Source organism: Lissotriton helveticus, chromosome 6 (genome assembly GCF_964261635.1).
Source record: "Lissotriton helveticus chromosome 6, aLisHel1.1, whole genome shotgun sequence".
In the NCBI taxonomy this organism is placed as follows: domain Eukaryota; kingdom Metazoa; phylum Chordata; class Amphibia; order Caudata; family Salamandridae; genus Lissotriton; species Lissotriton helveticus.
Window position 1 is genome coordinate 1672766488 of NC_136067.1, and position 24515 is coordinate 1672791002.

Consider the following 24515-nt stretch of genomic DNA (forward strand, 5'->3'; position numbering starts at 1 on the left):
TCTACCGTACCCATCATACCAAATCTACCTTACATACATACTATACCTAACCTACTATATCTACCTACAGGTGAGGGGGAGGCGCTTCCATCACACTACAAAGCGCAGCCTCTCTGCCCGCGGCCTGTCAGAGGCAGGATGAGGCTGGGCAACCACCCCTGAATTGAATTTCTTTAAAGATCGGGACAACGTGATTTCAGGGGGAAAGTACATTTATTGATACTCAGCTGACTTTTAAAGCACTATTTGCTGGTGTATTACTGGAAAAATATTATAATTCTTAAGAAACTAGCTATAGGGGCATTGCATTGCTTTTGTAATGCTTTATCTAAGTAGTCATTTAGGGGGACTACAACTAACATGGAGAAAAGAAAGTTACCACCCAATATTACAGTGAAACACTCTAGCAAGCCTAAGGATGCTAAAATGACTCTGCTAAATTATTTTACGGGGGCTGTAGGTGCTATCGAAAAGCAGATATCCTGTGTGGAAAAATCTTTAAATATAGACGCACAGGGGATACTTAGTAATTCTCAGGAAATACCTTTACCAGTATTAGAAACAGGTGAAGTTTGCTTCCTGGGAAATTCTAATGCAGGAACTTCAAACCTGGAGCTATTGATAAACGAGTGTATCCAGATAGCTCACGATGACATCTCTATTAATTAACTGGATACTGAAACATCACCCCCATCAAAAAGACCTTGTAATTTAAGATCAGCTGAGTCATTGGATAGCTCCTCCTGAGTAATTTCCATGACCCTCACTGAGAACAGACCATCTAAAAATAACCCGAAAAAACATCAAGTGAAAAAAGGCAACACCCAGCCCCAAAAAGGCAAAGGAACTGAACCCCCGATTAAAAAACAAAGGAAATGATCCCCACAATGATAACAAGAAATTGTCTAAATTGATCATTGACCTATCATAGTATGTGAAACAGTCAATCAGCACTATGGAAGGTAGATTAGAACAAATTTAACTAGGCCTGGAGAAAGTTGTAAAAAATCAGAACCTAATAATGCATAAGGAGAATATATGTCCGTTAAAAGTAACACAAGGCATAAAACCAAATTCCCTTGTAGCATTTGTCAATAAAGATAAGGGAGGGTCAGAAATGCATAAAGGAATGAAACACGAATGTGAACCACTAATAAAAACTCGACCTATCAAGCCCGATATACATGATGTACTGTGCAGCCGATCCAGTCGTAATTTACCTCCGGCAGCTGCCCCTTTTACTGTGATTTTAGCTATCGTCCCTGCCTCCCGTCCAGGGGAAGAGGAGACATGGGTATCATTATGGAACAAAGCAATTCACTTTTTAGGGAATGGAACTGGACTGACTAGGGAAATGTTCAAGGAATTTAAAATGGTTAGACGTGTACCGTGGGTTGGTAATAGTATTAAAAGTTTTAAGGAGACTGCGTTGTTCTTTCTTTTGGTGTTCCATCTCTTTTAAGGAAAACTCTACTTAGAGCCAGGGACAGAAACATATTTGACTCAGGTATAAATGTTCTGCCTTTGGGCTACTTTTATCAGCCAAGACTTTTTACCCGACAAGAGGGAACACAACTCCCTACCCAGCCAATCAGCCATCCCTCTTATAAACTGGAGGTGGCTAATAGATATGGGCCTATCCAATCCTGGGACGCAAAAGACTGACTACCTAGTCCAACAGAAAAGAGTAATACAGTAACGGATGTGAATAAAAGTTTAGTCAACGTAGTTAGTAATAATTCTCTGAGTACGGATTTGATGCTCAACACGACCAAAGAGGGAGAAGCCCTTGGGCTTGGCTCTGCGATTAGAGATATTTTAAATAAAAGTATTCCGAGTGATTCCATACAGTCCAAGCAATCAAGTCCGCAATTAAGCTATCAGACAGAATTGACCCGTGGATTAAATTCCTTTAAAAAAGTATGTATTCTATTTTGGAACATAGCAATTTTACGTAACAAAGTTAATAGAACCTAGGATGGTTTGAGTTTATTGATAAATTTGACATCCTGTGTTTACAGGAGACTTGGGCAATAGACGAAATACATCTAAATGGATTTAAGACCTACCATACCCCAGCAATTCACTCAATTCAAGGGAGGCCAAAAGGGGGGAAATGTGTGTATATTGAAACAATAAAATCTGATAAATATTATCAAATAATACTGATTTTTATGGACTCTAGCTACACCGTGGCTGTCGTTAATTTTAATAATAATGCAGAAAAGAGTCAATTGGGCCCTATTTTAAAACAACTAGGCAAGGTTTTAGGCAATTTAAGGGCAAATGCCAGTTCAGAAATGATTCTTGTTTGGGGAGGGGATTTTAACGTTAATTTGTGTCAGGGAGCTGGGCAGGAGATTTGTGGGATGGAGGCAGAAGAGGATGTATTTCCAATGCACTTTGAGCACACTGCCAAGGGGGAGATGTTCAATGAAGTTTTGTTCTCACATGACCTTGGGTTTGCAAAGTGTTTGTGCTACCCGAATGTGGAGTTTGATTACACTGTTATTGGCAGGGGACTACGTTCTATAATTTATTTTATAAGTGCTCCTAATTGCTATGCTAACCTTATTGCAAACTATAACTTACATTTCAATGTACTGAGTGACCACCTGCCCTTGAGTATTAATATTCATATGCCCTCAGCTGATGAATTACATCGAAAAAACAAACTGACATGGATCAAAGATATATCTCTTGCACATTTAAAAGGATATACCTTATGCCGGTCCAGCCATAACTCTGTTGAATTGAATAAACAAATTATAACAATGGATTACGATTTAATCTTAACATGTCTGTGGGGAACTACATCCTATGGTAATAATTTGTGGAGTTTTTCAGAAATCACCCAGATTACCCCAAATCTGCTAACAGTGGAATCAAATGGCTTATGATCCCGAAATAACAGCTGGTTTGACCCACATTGTTCAAAAACGTACACACGTCTTAAAGAGGCTTTACATAGGGCCGTGAGAGATCTGGAGGTAATCTGAGAATGTAGAAGAAAGTATAATTTGGCCAGAAAAACCAGGAAGAAAGAGCTAAAAGACCCTGCCTGGGATGCTCTATATGAAACATCTCTGAGCAAAGATAGCTCATCATTCTGGAGGGCAGTTAATGCTCCATTCTTTACCAAGACTGATGTTGCGACATTAGCGGTTGCAATCGATGAGAACACTTGGATAGATTTTTCTCAAATGTGTATAAATTACAGGATAGTGTAGATAGTACCACGGACATTGCGAATGGCCAGGGGGCAATCTTTCTATTTTTTTGCTAATTGAACTTAACTTTACTCATAAAGAGGTTATTGGTGAGATCAACGCAAGCAAGGGTGGTAAGGCTCCCGGCCCCGACGGGGTACCTATTGACTTGTTTAAGTTAACACCTTTATTAGGGGCCCCCCTATTAACATGGGTTCTTCAAGCTTGCTGTAAGAGCGGTTTTATTAAAACGTGGTCCGAATCCTTAATTGTTCCAATTTTTAAAAAAGGGGACAGGGAAAACTCAGCAAGTTACCACCCGATATCCCTACTTGACTTCCTGATGAAGGTAGCAGGGGGGATAGCATTTGATAGAATGCAATCTTGGGCAGAGGAGAATAACATTTTAGTGATGTCCAATATGGTTTTAGAGAGGGCCTTGGAACAAATGAGCTGGTTTTAAATTTAAGCATTTTAGTAGGAAAATACACCCAGGCAAAGGCTGGGAAATTTTACGTGGCATTTGTAGACCTCACAGCCGCCTTTGGCTGTTTTTAACACTGGAATTCAGCTTGTCATCTAGTTTTGTATTCCATCTATTGCTGTGGATATGTTATCTATACATGCTGTATATACAGCCATAAAACTCTCCCTTAGTCTGGGGTCATATGTACTTCTCTTTCTGTAGTATCAATCACAACTAATGTGACAGATAACCAGTATAGCCTAGTCAATTCTTTCATTAAATTCTTAACGCTATTCTTGTGTAAAAGCGTCTGCCTTAGTTGTACTCAATATATATAGCGCATACTTGAAACACTATCCCTCCATAAGTGATCTCGTCATAGTATGTGTTGTTTATTTATACTCCGTAAGATATAGTCCTTGATAAAAGTTTGGAAAATGGAGACACATGTTCTTATATAGGACTGCTACTGTCCAATATGTATCAATGTATCCGACTGTATCCATGTATTAAAATTCAATAACATGGCTCATAGTATTTCAAAGCAGAGTCACTGATTCTATGGCATTGCTAATAGTGCTTTTAATATTTTTACCACAAAACAACTGCCCGTGTCTCTGAATCTTGACCCAAAAAGAGAGCGGACAAAGAAAGCTATAGAGTACCACAGAAGGCTAAACGGCAAAATTAACGCAGAGAGGTCTGACACCCCCTGCCCATCAAGGAGACAGTCCCCGGATTAGCGTACTCACTACGTCTTTTACGCTAGTACCGGGCCGCTAAGCCTTACTTCCATATCCGTGTTCTGCCTCCTATCAAGTAAAGACCGAAGGGGAAGGATGTAGATTGCCTTCCGGTTTAAAATATCCATCCCACTCTGACTCGCGTTCTACCCTGGAAGTAAAACTTTTACTTCCTGGTCCTAGTGGTCATGGGAACTGTGGTGTTGAGTGTTATAGTATTGAGAAAATGTACTCCGTATGTAAAATACTGAAGAATTTATCGAGAGGTGATTCACTAGGAGGTTCGTGTATCTGGTCAGTCAAAAGGAGGCCACTCATTATCCAACCTCATCACTGCGGCGCGAATTCCGCCGCAGTGCTGAACATTCCGATCGCGGACGTGGTCATGACGGCTCCCGGCCGTCATCAGCACACGCCCACCGTGACTCATGATGGCCGGGAGTCGTCATGAGCATGGAAGAGGCTAAATAAACACAATGTCTATTAACATATTTTTTTGTTTAATTTAAAGTCTTTTCATCTATAGACTCTGTCAATAGTGTAACCTATATTATATTTGTGGGATTACATGGCATTTTACACAGTAACCCCCAGAGTCACTCCTATAGTATATTATCATTGTGTTGGTGTGGATTACATAAACATCATGCACAGAATATATTGGAAGATGTAATTATTGTTGTTAATATTGTTATTTTCTTGCACATATTTTACTTTATAGTAGGCGGACATAAATATTTTGCACTCCTCATATCGCTAGATATATTTTTCAGAGGGAACAGCCCAGAAAATCTTCATTGAGCCCTGTAATCTGACTCTTGGTACGGAACACCCATTTCTGTTCACGTCAAAAAAGGACTCTATCTAGAGGGCCCATGTGAATGTTATATTTAGGTTTCTCAATAATGACCCACATCAAGTCATCTTCTGAGTGGGCATTTCTAGGTAGTGTTTGGTCATGCGTGTATTGAATTTCTTACACCTGAACACACTCCGGTGTTCAACAATCCTGTGCCTGACCATCAGTGTGGTCATGCCATTGTACCGGAGTGAACATGGACATATTATCATGTAAATTATTCCGCTTGTGTTACAGTTGGTATGGTTCTTAAGTAACCACGGTGTTTCTAATGCCATGTCCAGTTGTGTGGTGTGTCGAGTAAAAGGCCACACAGAGCTGGTACCACACGGAAAATGTCCTGTGACCGGAGAAGTTCCCCAAAGTTTTGGCTGTCTAACCAAGGGCTGTCCTTGGTCTCGTATGGACTAACAAGTCACGTAAATTGCTGCTGCGTTTAACGCAAACAATGGTTTTTCCAGATTTAGATTACCTGTATTAAGAATATGCCAATTTTTATTGATGGCCTTTTTAATAGTATCTGTTAAATTACTGAAGGTAGTCACACAAACCATTCTATCACTTTTTAGGTTCCTCATGTGATTCAAGCAACGCCTCCATATTATTATTGCGTGTTCTTTTTGCCGCCGCATCTAGCAGTCGATGGGGATATTGTCTTGCTCCTAGTTGCTCACTTAGATTTTTTGCATGTTTTTTGTACATAGTCGGCTCCGTTCAATTCCTCTGCAACCTCAGAAATTGTCCTACAGGGAGATTGGTGAATAAGGAACGTGGATGAAAGCTATGATAGCTTAGCAATGAATTCCTTGACATGGGTTTTTGAAACAGTTCTGTATAGATCTTCCCTTCCTTATGGTACAGTAGAAGGTCCAAAAAAGACCCAGATTGATACCTTGCTTCTCCAGTAAATTTCAAATTCCTGTCATGTGAATTTACCAAGTGGAAACATTGTCTAAAGACATCTGGTCACCTTTCCAGATTACTAGAATATCATCTATATAACGTCTCCAAAGTTTCAGTTTTTCTTGGAAGGGATTGGTGACACTATATATGTATTTTGTTTCAAAACCATGCATATACAAGTTGGCCATGCTGTGAGCACAGGTGCTGCCCATTGATGCCGCTGTAGTTCGCCAGTATAGGGTTCCTTCAAAACTGAAAGATTGCTCTTTTAATGCCATTCTCGCACACCGCATTACAAAAGTCTTGGGTGTTTGATCTTCTTGAGGATAGCCATCAAGGAGTCGTTGTATCCTCTCCAATGTATCATCTTAGGGGATGTTAACATACAACCATTCTACATTGTAAATTACCAAAATGTTAATTTGGGGGTTAAATGGTACATTCTCCAATACTGAAAGGACACGTTTTGTATCTTGCAGATACAAGCGCATTTCTTCCTCTATAGGGCGCAGGAAATGATCCGCAAATTGGGAGAGTGGCTCTAAAATAGAACCGATCCCAGAAACTATAGGTCTACCGGGTGGGAGGCTCTGTTCCTTATGTATTTTAGGTCAAATGTAAAATGCCGACACTCTCTGATGTTTCTGAACCAGGAAATCCGCTTCATTCAGCCATGATTGCTCCCTTCATTGACTAGGTTTTTAATTTGATGTTGTAGTCGTATTGTTGGATCCTGCGTGATCTGTGTATAACATTTGTTGTTATTCAATTGCTTTAAGCATTCTTGGTGGTATTTAGTATCCATTGGAACCGTTGCTCCCCCTTTGTCTGCAGGTTTGATTGTCACATTCGAATCATTCCCTAGTGCCGTGATACATTAGTTTTCTTCTTTAGATATATTACAAAACACTCTGCCAACTTGGTCCATATTGGACTCATATTCTTCAGGAACAGTCTTTTCAAAAGTTGCAACCTCCAATTATATTTGTTGTATGGAGGGTAAAAATGTAGGTTTGTTCTTAAGACCAGTATTCGGAAACAAGGATACAGGTTCATTCTTGTCCAAATTGCCAAAGAAAAATTGCAAACTTACTTTTCGGAAAAAATCAGCCAATTCTTTATGCACCAGAAAATCGTCACCCAATTTTGTAGGGACAAAACATAAGCCTTTTGCTAGGTCTCTTTCTTCAAGTGCAGTAAGGATTTTGGTACTGAGGTTCACAATCAGGTTGTCTGGTTGTTTGTGGATGCCGTTATGCTCCTCGTTATCCTCTGTTCTAGTGCTGGATCCCAACTCACTTGGTGCTGGTTCCCTGTTACTCGGCCTCTGTTGCCTCTCCTTCGTCCCCACTTTCCTCTATCCTGTCCAAAAATAGGCTGGTAGGATGGACCGCCAAAAGGAGGACAGAGATTGTAAGGATGTGGTTGGAAAGACTATGGCTGTGGTGGCCACCAGGGTGCCTGCTGATGGAAGGTTTGTGTTCTTCCTCGTCCTCTCTCCTCCTCCTGTAGGTATTCTGAGTTGTCTGATCTATAACTGAATCATTGGAATCGCTCCACTCGTCTGAGTTAGATGTCCACTCGTCATTATCCTTTTGCCAACCCCGGGTACATCTCTTAATCCTCTTCTTACTGGATGAAGTTTGATATGCATCTGCAGTATAGGGTTTGACCTTTTCCAAAGCAAATCTATCCAGGACTTTTTAAAGTTTGTTGATTTTGAACTTCACCAGATCGTCTTTTATATGATTCAGCTTCTTTGAGAATTCTTCCAGTTTCTTCTTATATACAGTTACATGTATTCCTTATTTAAGTTGTTTTTTTAAGGTCTGTATCTCCACTACGAATTGTTCAGCTATCTTTTTTGCTGCAGTAATTATCAACACTAACCAATTTGGTACAGCGCCAGGCTATTTTAGACCAGTTGGTGACAAGATTTTTATCAAGGAAGAGTCTTGGGCGTTTGATACTATCAGTCCTTGGGGTACAATATTCCCTCTTAGATACTCCGTCAGACTAGCAGTGTGTAAAATTGTTCTTACATGTTGCTTCTTAGTATTGCTCAATTTAGTCCAATCCTCTGTATGAGATAGTGTTTGTGAAATATGTGTATCCAATATACTTGCTGTTAGTAATATTGCCTGTACTGTGTCCTCATCAAAAGCTAATCCTGTATTCTCTGTCATAGTAATACTATGTGTTGAGTACCTTATCCAGTGTAAGAGGGTAAAGTCTGGTTGTAACTTAAAATCTGCCTACCAGCAAGGTAAGTAAGTAACTTTTTATTGTTTAGGTTAATTAAAACCATTACAAAAAATACATTAAAACAATCTCTACAAGTAGAATTAAAAGAGAAAATGTAAAAGCAAGAAATTTTAGTTAAAAAGTAACATTACTAAAATCAATAAACGTGAGCAAGGGGATTAGAGTAAATCTACCCTGTCAAACACCAAAAGCCTAATGGTGTACTAACTTTAATCTCACTAACGGGTTTACTGAGGAGTAATTATCATCCACGATACCACTCCATATACAATATACCCACAAAAAAGTATTGGGATGTTGTCAATTATGTACCCAATAACTGACCACAGTGTAGGTGTAGGAAGAAAGTATAGAAAAAAGAAGAAAACTAGGGCAAAGGTGACATGCTTCATCATTGGGTTTCCTCTTGCACACTGTGACCACAAGGTTCACAGTGTGGGCTACAACTCTCCCTCAGGAGAGGAGCATGAGGTGTTTTGTTTTTAAATCATCCAATGGAAGTCAGAGTGAGGGGCAGAGTGCAGATTAGGTGAAAAAGTGTTTTAAAACGAACTCAAGGGAGACAAAATCAACTTTTATTGGTGTCCCCAATGGTTAGAGCTAAAAAAGCTAAGTGAAAAATAGGGGTATAGATATTCCCTATTGAAGTAAGGTCAACATGTTTCGGACTGTGTGACCTGCTGGTTCATAGCATTCTTCAGGACCCACTTTTCGTCACTCTACTATTTCTGTGCAAAAATAATAATTTTAAAATGTGAAAAATGTACATTTAATTGCCATGACTAGCATGCATTTTGTTCATATAATGCAGGTCCACATTTATGTTGTATGTTTGTGTATGTTTCTTTTATTATATGACATGCATGATGGTATTGTTTGATATGCCTATATTATCTATTATAAGGCATGCATAACTCCTCCTTCCCCCTCCCCTTTAGAACCTCTATTTGTAGACCTGGACCACTTCATCGATATCATAGCCTGCCTTGGCCCTTTCTCCCCTACTTCCCTTTGATTCTGCTTTCTCTTGTTTTGTCTCTGTGGTGTGGCTTTTTTTCACCATCAAGCTGCGGTTCCCATGAAAGTACAGAGATCGCTGCTAGGCCGGTGATTATCTTTAAATACAGTAATCTTCTTTCCATCAGGGTGGGGGACTAAGGTGGCTAAAGTAAAATCATCCACGGAATAAATCAGGCCCTTTGTCATCTATTAGGATGACAAATAAACTCTTCACCCTATTTCAACAGCAGTCTACCAACACGTTAGACCCAGCACTCAAACTCTAGTGGCATAAAGTAATATTAGTCAATAGCAAGGAAATCCATTTGGCTTTCTGGGGTTCATAGAGTTAATTTTACTATCTGGAAATATCCATTCTTGATTTCTTTTGTGGCCGATGACTTCTAAGCAAGCTCACAGCTCCTTATTTTCTGTAAAACACTGTGGGCCTGATGACGAGGTTGGTGGTGCGGGATCAGACTGCCATGCCGGCGGCCTGCTACCACACTTCCAAACCTGTGTGCGCACCAACCGCCAGGTTATGAATTTTTTGTCACTGGTTGGCAGTGAAATAGGCACCACATTGGGGATGTCAAAGACTGTAAATGCATTGACTGTTGCAGTACATGCTGTGCAGTTACTGGGGTGCATGAATATAGGAGGAGCACAACATGTGCTCCCCTGTATGTACCTCATGGCCCTTAGGCATAAGGGGGCCCTGTGGGGCCTTTGTTTTCGCTCTGCCACCATTTTCATGATGCAAGAACCATCTTGAAAACCGTAGAGGAGAGGAAACTCATAATATGCTTGGCGGTACCCCGGCGGTCTAGCCAAGCCTCAAGAGCGCTGTGCCACAGCCAAGCATCTCTGATACCTGGCAATTGTTGCAGTGCAATGGCGATCCAACCACCCTAGTTGTAATTGGGCGGTTGGACCGCCAGTGCGACGGTGTCTGGAACACCACCGCCATACCCCACAAGTCTGGTGGTCCTCGAACCGTCAGACTTGTACGTAGGCCCTATATATTTTTCATGGATGTGCAGCTTGTTTTATTGTACACATAATGTTATCATGCTTTGGGCTTGGCTATAAAAGCAGATATCGTCCACACACAGGGCCTGATACACAAAGGTATTTACACTTTTGAGTAGGTCTACACTTTTGAGTAAGTTTACTAGTTTTCAGTATTCACAAACTCCAAATGTAAGTTACTACTGACAACAGAGCAGTAGTAAGCCTAGAAATGCACATGACCAATCACTGCGACTACCCCCTCCTAAAGAAAATAATGGCAGTAGTGACTTAAAATAAAACGTCAGAGCAAATACTGTTAAATTAAAATACTTAAAAATATAAATTATTGATAAAAATATATGGACAATATACAAACTGTATACTATTACATTCTAAAATATTTTAATCACCTATTTTGATTAGAAAAAATTATGTAACAATACATTCTTTTAAAAGATAATCAATTTAATTCTAATGTATTCCATATATTACTTTAATAATGATTTATGCAAATACAAAAATATTTTTATTTAGGTGGTAATTTGTTTTTTAATTGAAGTGACAGAAAAATAATTTTAATTTAATTTTTATCTTTCCATTAGGTAAAGTTTTAATTCCAATTAATTTAATAGTGCTGTATAATTTTTTTATGTTGTCTACATTTAAAGTGAATATATATCAAATGAAATGTATATTAACGTTTAATGTAAAATATTTTTTATTTTCCCTGTACTTTACCACGTGAAGATCTCTAAACCAACTGCACTAAGACATTTAAATTTTCTGAGAAGCGATTGGGACTGGTGGAGCACTAAAGCCATATGAAGATTAAAACTGTTTCTGGGTTTCATGGAATTGTATAATACCATAAATGGGAGTACCGTATCTGCATTTATTTAGTCTGCATAATTTGTGTGCCTCTGTTTGACTACTGTCATGTGAGTATGGACAAGAGATGATGTACTGTCATGTTCTGTTGGTTTATGCATGAGCTGTTTGGCTATGATGTAGAATGTTGAGTGCGGATGCTGTTAGAATGTGATGATGCATGGAATGTTTCAGCCTGTGCGCTGGGTGATGCCTGTCAGTTAATCACAGATGAATGGAGGATAGAGTCGTGACAAGATCCCGCTGCATCTGTATCCTAAGGTCCTAACATGGAATAAAGAACCTACCTAGTGACTCGACTCCAGTGTGAGGTCCCTGGCCTCCAGTTGCAATATTTACCTCAAAAACAACTTACATATTTTGAAAACATATTATTACTCGCTTGACCATTATTTTCCATCTCTTCATTATGTTTTATCGAATGTTTATTATCATTTTTTATACTTGACTTTGTTTGATTGTGCTTTAAAACATCTTTTTTCTATGAGTACTGAATTACTGCTCTCATGCACCTTTTTCTGCCATTAATTTCTTAACTAATGATCATCTAATATATTATAGAAGAGTGTTCACCTGTTCTCGGAGGCGTCTCTCTCTAGGGCCACACCACTATAAGATGGCTGGTGAGGTAAAAGAGTGGAAAGGATAGTAGCCCACTAAGTTTTGACCAGCAAATATTGTACACAATAACAGATTCGGTTACTTTAAATTACTCAAAAACACAGCAATTTCTTTGAAACTACACCTAAAAAAGTTGCTTTAAAAAACATTGTGCATTCGGTATGAGTGTGTTCTCCTCAGTGGACAAGAAAGAAAGTTTGAGTAATTTGATGCCATATATTTGATGCAGATATGTCGTATAACAACATACATAAAATTGTGTAGTCTTAACTGTTAGAAACCTAAACATATGCATGAAGGAAAATGACAGAGAAGAAATGGCTCTGTAGCACTATGTAGATTGATTATCTCCAGGCACTTAGAAAAATTAGATGCTGGCAAGCAGACTCATCATCTGAATCTCAAATGTGCAGCGCCCACGGCCTAATAAAAAGCGTTATACAGAAACCACGAGCAGTTGGAATAAAGAAATCACCAAATCATTTCATATTGCTGAGGTTGCTCAAATTTTAAGGGAGAGGGTGAGTGTAAATAGACTGATCGACAAAGGTAAAACGTACACTTTTTGGTAAATTTACTCTTTTCAATATTCACAAACTACGATTTAATAGTAACTTTACAACTTCTGAGATTCTGCAGTCGGGGCAGAGAACTCCACACATATAAAGATAGGCCTGTTTGTGAATACCGCAAAAGTGTATTTTACCTTTGTGAATCATGCCCGTTGATATGCTTTACTTTAATCAGTGAAACCATCACGTTTATTAAGTAGCATACCAGCAACTGAATACATTGGAAATGAAGTATTTCTACCTGGTTGCTTCCTATATAAATCATTTCATGTTTGAGTTATTCCTCTTTAGATATTCAAAGAACAAACACATCAGCAATATCACTGGCTAAATCTACCAATTTAATGAGGCATGGAATATTAAGACTATAAGCAGTTTCTTATCCAAGCATGTATTCAGTATTAATTCTCTTCTCAAAATAATGTATTTCCTTGTGTTCGAAAATGTGTAGGTCAAACCTTTTGAGATAGAGGTAATAATGTTGCCATAACGTTTTAGCCACTCAATTTCCCTCATGAATATAATTCTTTTGACAGTTTTAGGATGTTTTCTTGGTTCTGAAATACACTTCTCCTTATCTTTAATAGATCATATCTACACTTCTCCTTATCTTTAATAGATCATAGCGCAAACATTAAATTACACTGGGTGAACCATAACTTTATTAATGTGCGCCATTTTTAGTTAGTGGATTTCACTGTGAATGTGGTGCCTCTGTTTCCCACTCCACCCCTGTTCCTCCTGACTGCATCACTCCTGATAATATTTTAAGTGTATGTATAGTGTTATGTTTGAACCCTGTTGACATCATGCTAACTCTATGTGTGTTCTTAAGCACTGTAATGGCTACAGTGAAAGAAATATGCCCCAAAAGCGATGGGATAATGCAAACATTCTTGAAATGCCAGAGAGGGAACAAAATACTGATTGTGAATTTTGACAGGGGGAGTGCAGTCCATCAATGTGGCTGAGGACGTTACCTCCATCTTTCTGAAGGACTTCCATCTGTCAAATTTAGAGAAGACTGCTGGTGCAGCTGTTTCTGGCTTGTTTACTACATTCTTTGTTATCCTTTGGTTGGAAGAGCTGGTTATGAACTCTCAGAACCCAATTTAAAGTTTGTCAGATAGGGTACTGCTCCACAAATGTTATGGAGTACCCTGTCCGCCAAACCCTTAGTCCACCGGCCTCATTCAGAGATAGGAGGACCATAGTTTTTCTATCGACAGAGCCCCTGTTGGCTCCATTGATGGAATACTTCCTTCAAAGGGGATATCAGAGCAAGGACATTACCTCCTGTTGCCCTCCCTGGGGGTCTTTTTTTCCAGAAATAAACTCCTGTTTTGGAAGTTTATGTCTGAAAAACGTTTAAAAAATGTTAGGGTTTGGTGGATGGCTGTCAAAACTGACAGCGGCAGCCCACAAAACTTTTGTACTTTGAAAGGTACTCCCCTTTGATTGTGGTGTACTTGCTCCTGGTCTTACCGCTATAAGCTCAAATCCCTCCATTGAGGCTCCCCTGGTCCCACCCCACTGTCCCTCACTTTTACTCCAACTGTCCATCTTTTCCATCACTTCCTCATGCGGCTCCAGCACCCATCAGTTTATATGCTTTGGAGTAGACAGAAAAGAGCAGGGGCTGATGAGATGTTTCAAACTCTGAGTTACAAAGGTATAATTATTATTCTGGATTAAGAGCCAATCAGTTTCAGAAGTAAATTACATGACATTTTTAAAATGTAATTGGCTTTTGAAATAACTTTCCATATTGAGGTATCACCATACATTCAAAACTCAGTCAGACCTAACCAGACCATTTTTGTCATGGACTCATCTCATTCTTGATTCCCAAAAAGTAGTAATGTATATTGGTACTTCTAATAGGGACCGCATTGATAAATTCTTACATTTCTGAAGGGGTGATTATTTAATGTTTAGAAATATTGATTTTTATGAAACTGCCAGACATTAAAACACCTGGATTTACTGGCTAACTACTGTCACATGTTTACTCCCTAACAGTTCCAATAACAAGTATTGCCTCTTAAAGTGCTCATTACCATTATCCAAGCACCATCATTGTAATACATTTGATTGCTCCTATTAGGAAATGATCACGTATTAATTGTAATAAGGTAACTCCAATGCTATTCTTTGGAAGAGGCAGGTCTTGCAGTAGTGAAAAACTAATTTAAGAGTTATTCACTACCAGGACATGTGAAACCTAAAAGTACATGTCCTACTTTAAAAACACTGAACCCTGCCCTCTGGACTCTTCGGGGCCTACCCTAGGTGTGACTTATATGTATTAAAAGGAAGGTTTAGGCCTGGCAGAAGCTTTGTTTTTACAGGTTGAGATGGCAGTTTAAAAACTGCACACACAGGCTGCAATGATAGACCTGAGACATCTTTAAAGTGCTACTTAAGTGGGTGTCATAATCAATGCTGTAGTCCCACAAGTAGAATAGGAATTTACAGACCCTGGGAGCAGGCAGTGCCAAATTACCAGGGACCCACAAGTTGCTTAAATATTATACTTGTTATAAGTCAATTCTACCATGTTTTAAGTAGGGAGCACAAACACTTTAGCACTGGTTAGTAGTGGTAAAGTGTGCAGGGTCTGAAAGCCAGCAAAACCAAAATCAGCAAACAGGAGCGATGAAAGCAAACGGTTCAAGGGAAACCACAGCATGGATGCTAGGACTAACACCAGACTAATGCAATTTTCAGGGATCCCAATGGTCTCCCTCCCACACTCCATTGAACCCATGGTCACAGGGTGGTAGCTCAAACCTTTACATGTAACACACAGTGGTACATTCAGGAATGATCTGCTCTAGGGCCCTAAGCTGATACCCAATAGCAGTCATGCTTACTAATGTGCCCCTCATTCTCATATCTCTCCTCTCAGCGAAGAGCTACTGTCTGTACTTCTTAATGGCAGGCATGTAAACAATGGGCTCAACCACCCCTTTTCCTATAGAAACAAGGGTAACCTACATCCTACATACACCAATCTGTCCCATTTGAGCCAACTTCCATCTCCGGTTCTACGTAAGCAATCCCAGTTCACAGGATGAGTCATCAGGGAATTTTGGGTCTTCGTCCCATTGCATGTTCACCTATTTTCTCCAATAGGTGGGTTGATAAATACCCTCTCCCATGGGTGGCAATTTAGAACCTTTTCACAATCTCCATCATATTTAATTTGTTTCCTGCTCCATAGCTGCTGTGGGCTCTTCTCATACTTCTTGTGGTTCTCCATGCACCTTTCTAGACACCTTAGTGCTGACTCAAGTGTCACCCTTTTTCCCAAGCTTCCTTGGATCATTGAGCTTAATGTCCACTAGATGTTAATCAACTCAGCCTCTAAAAGCAAAGATGGGCTTCCACCAGAGAAAATTACTGTAAAGTTTTTAGTAGCACCACAATAAAGTTGCAAAGAACACATACAAATCTCAAATCGATGTATTAATTTTATACTCTTTAACGATTAAAATAAAATAAAAAAACTAGACAAACAAGTTTGCAAGTTATCAATGTTTACATAGAATGTCTCGTTCTCATCTTTCAAAAATGAAATTATTGTGTCATCTACATCAGCCACTACATGGCAGTTAAACAAAAAGAGTCACCATCCAGCTATTTAAGGTTTTATAGAGCGAGAACATGACCCCTGAGGGTATCAGAGCGCTTTACAGATACAATAGAGTAATACAGGGTCACGGCAGGTCATAGCACAACAAAAAAAAAACAGGTAAAAAAACGATAAGAATTAGTACATAGGAGAGCTTACAGAAAATCAGGGGGATGAAGGTGGGACAGGGTAGCAAACAGGTACTGTACCTTGGGGATAGGAAAGGCTATGCAACAGGACAAATAAAATACAATGAACAAGAAAGGTAATGTACAAGTGTGCAGGATAAGGAACTAGTCTCTCAGGTGGCTGAGGGAACGAGATTAGCCAAGGAATTTATCCATGAGAAAGGCCTTGGCCTCTTTTTTGAAGCGAGCAAAGGAAGGGATTATTCTAATGTCGGGAGGGAGGGCGTTCCATATTCGTGGTGCAGTTCCAGTGAAAGCCCGATTGTAGGTTTTTATTTTCCTAAAGCGTGCAGGCCGGAGTAGGAGGGCCTTGGTCGATCTTGAGTTTCTGTTTCCTCCAGATAACACAAGCTTCTGTGCAAGATACGCAGGGGAGTTAGAGTGAAGGGCATTGTGCGTGATGCATGCCAGCTTGAGGTGAATCCTCGCCCCGAACGGGAGCCAGTTTAGCGCTTTCAAGTGAGGAGTGATGTGATTGAATTTTTTTGAGCCTGTAAGTAGTCTGGCGGCTGCGTTGAGGCAGGCTTTTAAGGGTGCCAGCGAGATCTTCAGTAAGCCAGAGAGGGTGGAGCAACCGTATTCCAGAAGAGAGATGACTAATGATTGGACAGCGAGTTTTAGGTCCGGAGCGTCTAGAAAGGGTTTCAATTTCCATAGGTAGCTCAGGTGGAATCTGGCCGATTTCGCCATTGTGTTGATTTGGTCTCACATATTTAGGGTGTAATCCAAGGTAATTCCCAGAGATTTGGCTGAATTCACAATGGTCGGGGAACAGTTTAAGGCTGTGATGGCTTTAATCCATGTCTGGATGTCGAGGTTGTTCTTGGTGGGGAGATTAGAAGGAACTCAGTTTTCTTGGCATTTAGTTTTAGTTGATTGGAGGAGAGCCATCTGACGGTCAGCTTCAGGGCTTCATTCAGGGTAAGGATCTCTGCAAGAGAAGAGATTTTTATGAAGATCTGAGTGTCATCATCGTACATATGGAAGGAGATATTTGCATTGCGCAGGACTTTGGCAAGGGGTTCGAGATAAAGATGGAAGAGGGTGGGGGACAATGTTGATCCCTGAGGGACTCCCACTGTGACCACAGGTCGCCATTAACTAGAAATCTCTGAGATCGGTTATGGAGGTAGGATCTGAACCAGTCGAGGACTGTGCCTTCTAATCCCATCCTGAGTGTAAGGCGTTCGAGTAACATCACATGGTTGACCGTGTCGAAAGCCGATGATAGATCAAGGAGGATCAGGAGACAGGTTTTGTCTTGGTCAAGGGCTTGAAGAGCGTCATCAACGATGTGGAGCATGGTGGTTTCGGTGCTGTGCCCCGGTCGTAAGCCTGATTGACAGTCATCGAGTAGATGGTAGTTGTTGATGTGGTGACTTAGCTGTAATTGTACACACTTTTCCAGCACTTTCGCCAGGAGCGGAATGTTGGAAATTGGTCTAAAGTTGTCTGGGGAGGCTGGGTCTAGCGACGTTTTTTTCAGAATGGGTAGGACTTGGCCTGTATTCAGCGAGGTCAGTATTGATCCCTGTCGTAGGGAGTCATTGATGATTGCAGTCCAGCTAAGAATGATGGATTTGGTAACGGTTGCGAGACAGTTTGAAGGGAGCGGGTCAATGAAGTGGTTGTTGGGGTTCAGGGAGGCAAGGATTTTCGCGACAGTGTCTTCGTCATAGGATGCAAATGCGGACCAGTGAGCTAAATTCTTTTGTAAGGATCGTGGCGGCAAGGAAGGAGGAGGGGGAAGGAGGCGGCCTTGAGTTCAGTATCTAAGGTTTTGATTTTGTTTGTGAAAAAAGAGGAGAAAACCTCAGAGGAGATGAGAGACTTGGGGTTTTCTTTCATTGTTTTGGACAGTTTGTTCGATTGTAGGTTAACCATCTCAAAGAGTTTCCGAGGTCTGTTCTGGTCATTTCCTAGTTCCGTTCTGAAGAATTCTTGTTCTTGTTGTAGATATTTCTGGCCCGGCGAAGGAGTTTTAGGTGGTCTGTTGAGGGGTGCTGTCTCAAGTTCTTTCATGATGTCGGAGGGATCTTCTCTCGTCGTTGAGGGAACCAGTGAACCATGGGATTTTATCTCTGACTTGAGTTATTTTTAGTTTAAGAGGGGCTAGGTCATCCAAGATGCATGACATAGTAGCCGAGTAATGATCATTGAGGTCACTGACCGAGGTGATGTGGGGGGGGGGGTAGTAGGTCGGTTTTGCAGCGGATCTCAAGCTTGTTGATATCAAGGTTTTTGGTGTCTCGGACCCAGCGTTTTGGGAGTACCTGTTGAGGTGTCCTTGTCTTGCGTGTGCTAGGTAACAGAAAGGCGATGGTATGGTGGTCAGACCAGTCGCAGGGCTCTATCGAGGTGAGCTTGATGGTGGTTTCCTTGGAGATGATCCAGTCAAGAGTGGCTCCTTTCGAGTGGGTTGGGAGAGGGCAAGCTTGGGTCAAGGCTAGATCAGTCAAGAGGTCTTTAATGGCGTTGACATGGGGATCCTTAAGATCATTCCAGTGTAGGTTGAAGTTGCCGAGGAAAATGTCCTTGGAGTTAGGGGAGTTCTTAGCCGTAATAACTTCCATGAGGTAGTCAGTGAAAGGTTCGTTAGTGCCTGGGGGGTGATAAAAGATGTGTAGGTTACACATGTGGATGGTGCTACTGAAGACTGAGATGGCTAGATATTCGCAGGAGTCAGTAGTATCCGTTAAAAGCTCAGTGACAAGGAGGTTAGAGCGATGGATGCAGGCAATTCCGCCTCCTTTTTTGTTATGTGGCCTGTCGAGCCTGACAATGTTGAAGTTAGGGGGGATTAAGAGTTCGAGGCATGGGGATGAGGATTCATTAAGCCATGATTCTGTTAGAATGGCTATGTCGGTGTTGTTGTTTAGAATGAGTGCGGCGACATCGGCCGCATGCTTCACTGCAGAACAACAGTTTATTAAGAGACCCGTCAGGGCAGGGAGAGGAGTGGTGGCGAGGGTCGGGACGGACAAAGGCACTGGCGTAAGGTTGCTTCTGAGCATTCTTCTATTACTAGGGGGGCTGATCTGTGTGGGTCGATGGCTACCATGTGGATGGGGTGTGCGGCACTCACTTCACTCACATCAGGTAGACAGGGAGAAATAGGGGCTGTGTTAAGGTCCAGAAGGAGGTCCTGGATTTCCTTTTCGGTGAGATCTAGTGGATTAGTTGTGGTGAGGGAGAGGTTGTAGGAGAGGACAAGGTCAGAGGTTTCCTCCTCAGACAGGCAGCTAGTGTGCTTGTGCGGGCGCAGATGTCTCGAGGTAGTCGGTAGTGGTCGTTTAGGGAGCTCTAGGATTAGAAGGGAGGCAGTCTGGGGCATGAGCTTTGCGAAGGAGAGTTCAGTTAGGTGGAGGAGTTTTGTAAGATCGAGGATGGAGGAATGGAGGTTCTGAATTATTATGGAAGCTCTCGATTGCAAGGAAATGATGTCTGCGGAGTGGGGTGTAGGAGGGCACGGGTGGACTGAAATGGGAGTCGTAGGAGAGGTGGCTTGAGTGTTAGAAGTGTAGGCCTGATCTGGTACAGTAGGAGTCGTTGAGGGGTGTGGGGCTTGGTGGCTGGGATGGATTGTGTGTGGGGTCATAGAGGGAGTTGCTTGAGTGTTAGCGGAGCGGGTTTGATCTGCTATAGCCCAGGTCATTGGTGACGTAGAGGTAGTGGTCCTGTAGATCGAGGAGGGAGCACGGGGGGAGGGGGTCCGAGGTTCAGTGTTAGGTTCGCTCGGGGTGGTTGAAGGCAGCCTGATAGGGTTAAGGTGCAATGTGATGGGAGCCGTGGATTCCGAGTGGGAGGCGTGGGGGGTGGACTCATGTGGAGGGGTGGACTCAGGTCCATAGCATTAGGGAAGATAGTAGGCATAGTGATGGGATTCGGGTGTTCTGTATTGGGCAAGGGGGTAGGTGTACAGTTTGGCCGGGTGTTGGTCGGTGACCCTGTGTCTTGCACATAGTTTTGAAGAGTAATGAAAATCTCTGAGAATTTGCCAAGGTTTTTGGGTGAGGCTTGGGTCAGTACAATGCCGCTTTTGTAGAGGGTGATGGTGAGGTCAGCTTGAAAGGTTGTTGAAGGCGCTATTGTGAGATTAGTGCCGTAGGGAATGATCCTGGATGAGTGAACATTAAGGAATAATGAGAAAGTGTTTACGCCAAACAGGGATTCTTCTGGAGTAAAAAACCAGGTCATTGGTGACAGTGCCTAAGTCCGCACAGAAACGTAGGTCCGCAACCAGTGTCTCGGTATGGTTTTTCAGGGTGAGGTGTTTTAAGGCTTTTGAGGCATTTTTTGGGAGGTTTGGAGGGTAGACCAGTGTGAAAGTGTTTGAGCCGTAGGCGGTTAAAGCAGGGCCAACCATGATGGCTAGGGATGGGTATGTACGCAGCGAACTGGATCAGTGAGCATCCGACATTGGGGCCATCATCAAATAGTTGTTATGTGTTAAAAGTAGTCTCAAGGTTTAGATAGGAGAGCGTAGACCACTTTCAGATTGAGGAGAGGTAGAGAGCGGTCGTTTTCCTGTTGCCGTGGGTAGTGAGAGGTGAAAGATGTCTGTCATCGTTTGAGCCTGCAGGCTGGGTTAGTGCCACAACAAGATGGCCGCCACAGAGATAGAGGAGAGAGTAGTCCTCTTTCAATTGCAGTGGGAGGTGAATAAGCAGTCCTCTTTCTGTTTCTGTTGCTGCAGTTAGGGTTTGTGCAGGCTTCTTTCTGTGGAGGTAGTTTGCCTAACAGTGCAGTCCTCTTTCTGTGGGCACTGATTTGGGGCAGCCATTTTGTCCCAAGTTGAGCTTACAACAACAACAACAACATGGTGAAATTAGGGCAGAAAATGCCATTCCCCACTTTCCCTTGGCTGAAAGTTTGTGTGCAAACTGTTATCCATCCATTTGTTTTCCCTGTTTTCCAAAGCCAACAGCAATAGTCACAGAGAAATCAGGTGCGCAAAAAAATACTCGAAGTGTTAGAGTGAGGGGAGTGCGCCTCGCACCCACTCCGCGTGCCGCCTGCCCCAGAAAATAGCCCTTCATGCGGGGATGCCGGCAGACTGCTCTGAGAGCACTCCGTAGGTAGGCGGCGGTGCAGCACGGGAAAGAGAGCAGCAGGCTGACACGAAAAGGCAGGAGAGTTCTTCAGAAGCCCTCCTCCTTGCCCCCAATTGCATCTCCTCGCTTTCCACAGATCAGGCAGTCCGCTCTCGGTGGCGTGACCCTCCCGAACCAACAGTGCACCTCATCAGCAGCACGATCCCTCCGGCTCCTTACCTTGATCGCCGTGTCTCAGAAACTGCCTCGGGGGCGCGACGGAGCTGGTGGCAGAAGTCAGGCGATTTCAAACAGCGCAACATTGAGGCTGCGGAGCGTCTGGCAAAAACCAGGATAGCCTTCTCACAGCGAGACACCTCCAGATACACTCCTCGCTCGCCGCCCCTCAGAGCTGCCTCGTGTGAGTTCCTCGGGTCAGATCCAGGCTATTTCAGTGGCTCTTTCTACGGCAAAAATGGCTGCTTCATTAAGGGAGCTTCAGTCGCTCCTCCTCGCTTTTTCTTTCGTCGCTTGGCTGGCAGGCTCATCTGTCATGTCTCCCCTGCCTGCTGCCCTGTCTCCCACAGAATAAACACAGGACAGGAGTAAGCCTGTTAACCCAGTTGAGACCGGGTAGTAATTGCAACAACAATACAGTGTATCAACAGGAATATCATGTAGAAAGACAATTTAGGAAGAGAGTAAATCACATAGCACAGGGAAAAAGAACAAGGGAGACCAAATGATAATTCAAAGTTGTTATTTACATATAGAAGCACATAAGTACTAGATTGCAGTAACCATAACAACCAAATGTGTACTGGCAATGTGTAAGTGAGTGAACGGTGCAGTGACACATGTGATTATAAAACAACGTGAAGCGGCGCAAGGTGAAATGTAATCAGTGAAGGTCATAGTAAGCTATTTACAACTATACACAAACTTTTGTTATTTTGAAAGTGCCCAATAGAATGCCGCAAATGGCGCTGCAGGGTTGACGGCGTTTCAACCTCTATAACTTGAGGTCATCATCAGGCTGATTGTTACAAGGTTGGAATCAGTGTTCTATAGATTTAGGGAAGAAGGGAAGGAGATCAATAGTATTCAAAACCATAGACCAAGAGTATAAAGCTTTAAGAAGTGGGAAAAGACGGGCGGGGTACAACCTGTCAGGTAAGCAGGTTCTACGTCTGCAATCGGAGTGGCAGCGTCTTAGGAAATAATCAATGTCAAGCAATAATCTAGGACGTAAAGAGAGCATATGCTTGGTCACAGGCTCAGGAGAAGTGTACTTTGCCTGGGGTGGGGGGTGTGAGTAGGTCAGGGGTGTTTGGGGTGGGAAGGAGGGGAGCGGACAGGCGGGTGAAGAAGGAGTGCTGGGGCAGTGTTGGAAACCGGAGGATGGACGAAGTCCAAAGCACTTACCAAAGGCAGGAAGTATGACGTATAAAAATGGCGAAAAGCTGGGCAAGGAATTACACTCTATAAAAAAAGGGGAGATATAAGTGACGGGACTGGCATAACTGTAGTAACTAAGCGTAAAGCTAGTCAAACCGACGCCCTCACCAAACTTGTGCAAGAAATGCACAGTAATCAAGATTTCTCAGGGCGGGGGCAAGGGGTTAATTGGGGCCGGTGTGAGCAACTACCAAGTGCTAGTACTTCTTCTTCCGCCTACCCTATGCCTTGGTCCTCAATTACCGGAGTCTCACCCACTGAGTCCCAGTGTCAGGCCTCAGACCCCGGCCCTCGATGACCAGAGTCTTGCCCCAGCCTCGAGTGCAGGCCCCTCGAGGCCCGCGAGCACCACAGGTCAGGTGAGACCATGTGAGAGGCCTCAGACAGCAGGCCCTCCGAGTACCGAGACTTCTCTCTTCAGTGCCCTTCCGGTGAGACACCTCTATCTGCAGCGTGAGCACCAGAGACCCATCCCTGGTGTGTCAGCAGCCCGTCTGAGCAATGGCGGCGCCCCCATAAGGGCATTTGGGCATTGCCCCACTGCTTTCTTGCAGTGCGAGAAGGCAGAAACAGAGAATGGTAAAAACTAAAATTTTATGTTTCTGCTTCTCACACTGCGAGAAAGCAGAAGCGCCTGGTTGGGGCGGGAGAGTGGGCGGTCCTGCTCGAGGGCAGGGGGGTGTGGCTTACCCACTGTTGTGGGTACTGACTGTTTGGTCGGACCTGGAGCCGACCAAACAGTCATGACCCACAACAGTGGGTAAGCCACTCCCCCCTGCCCTCAAGCAGGCCCTCCCACTCTCCATTTTTCTCTATGTAGGCAGCGCTCTCTGCTGCACCTCACAAAGTTCTGATTGGCTGCCACGTAAAGTCGCAGCAGGGCGGCGGCATCATGACTGGCGGGCCGGGACTTTTGAATACTCTCCCTTAAATTGTTGTTCCAGTTTAAAACAGGTACCTGTACTTTTGAGGGACGCCATGTTTGCAGTCTGAGCAATGTACCCGCAGTGTAGGGTGAGGAATGAGATATGTTACCTATGATCTACGTGTTTTTATTTTTACATGCAGCATATGAAAGGTGAGTTTTAACTCAAAAGATTTGTGCATGAGTGCACTCTGTGCCAAAAATAAAAAAAAGATGCGGTGTGACAAGGCGTGCAGGGAGCCGGGAAAGGCCAACGCCGACTGGAGGCTTCACTTCTACTAAACAATTTGAAGAGGGCCCAGAAGTGTTTTTAATAAGAGCCTGCAAGGCCGGGTCTGCACATGCACAGCAGGATGCCTCAACATCACCGGGAGATGCTTAACCACTTGCACGCTAGCGGTTTTCCCGCTGTGTGATGGATTTTCAAAATCAACATGTTGAGTGACGAGTTCACCTTGTCATCTGCACAGGGTAGGTAATGTTGATGACGAGCTGAGCTCATCATCAGCATCGAAGGGGTTAAAGTAAAACACAGATCAGTCTGTGTAACAAAAATGAGCGGGGACGTGCAGGCTGGAAGCACGAGAGGGCAGGTGGGGGCTGATCAAGGTCAGGTATCTTTCAGCACAGAGGCATCGGGCGATGCCAGGGGGACATGTGCTTCTGATGGGAGGCCGGTCCCGGCGCCAGGTGGACAAGAATGACAGCTGCCGGGCACGAAGCTCGTGCAAATCT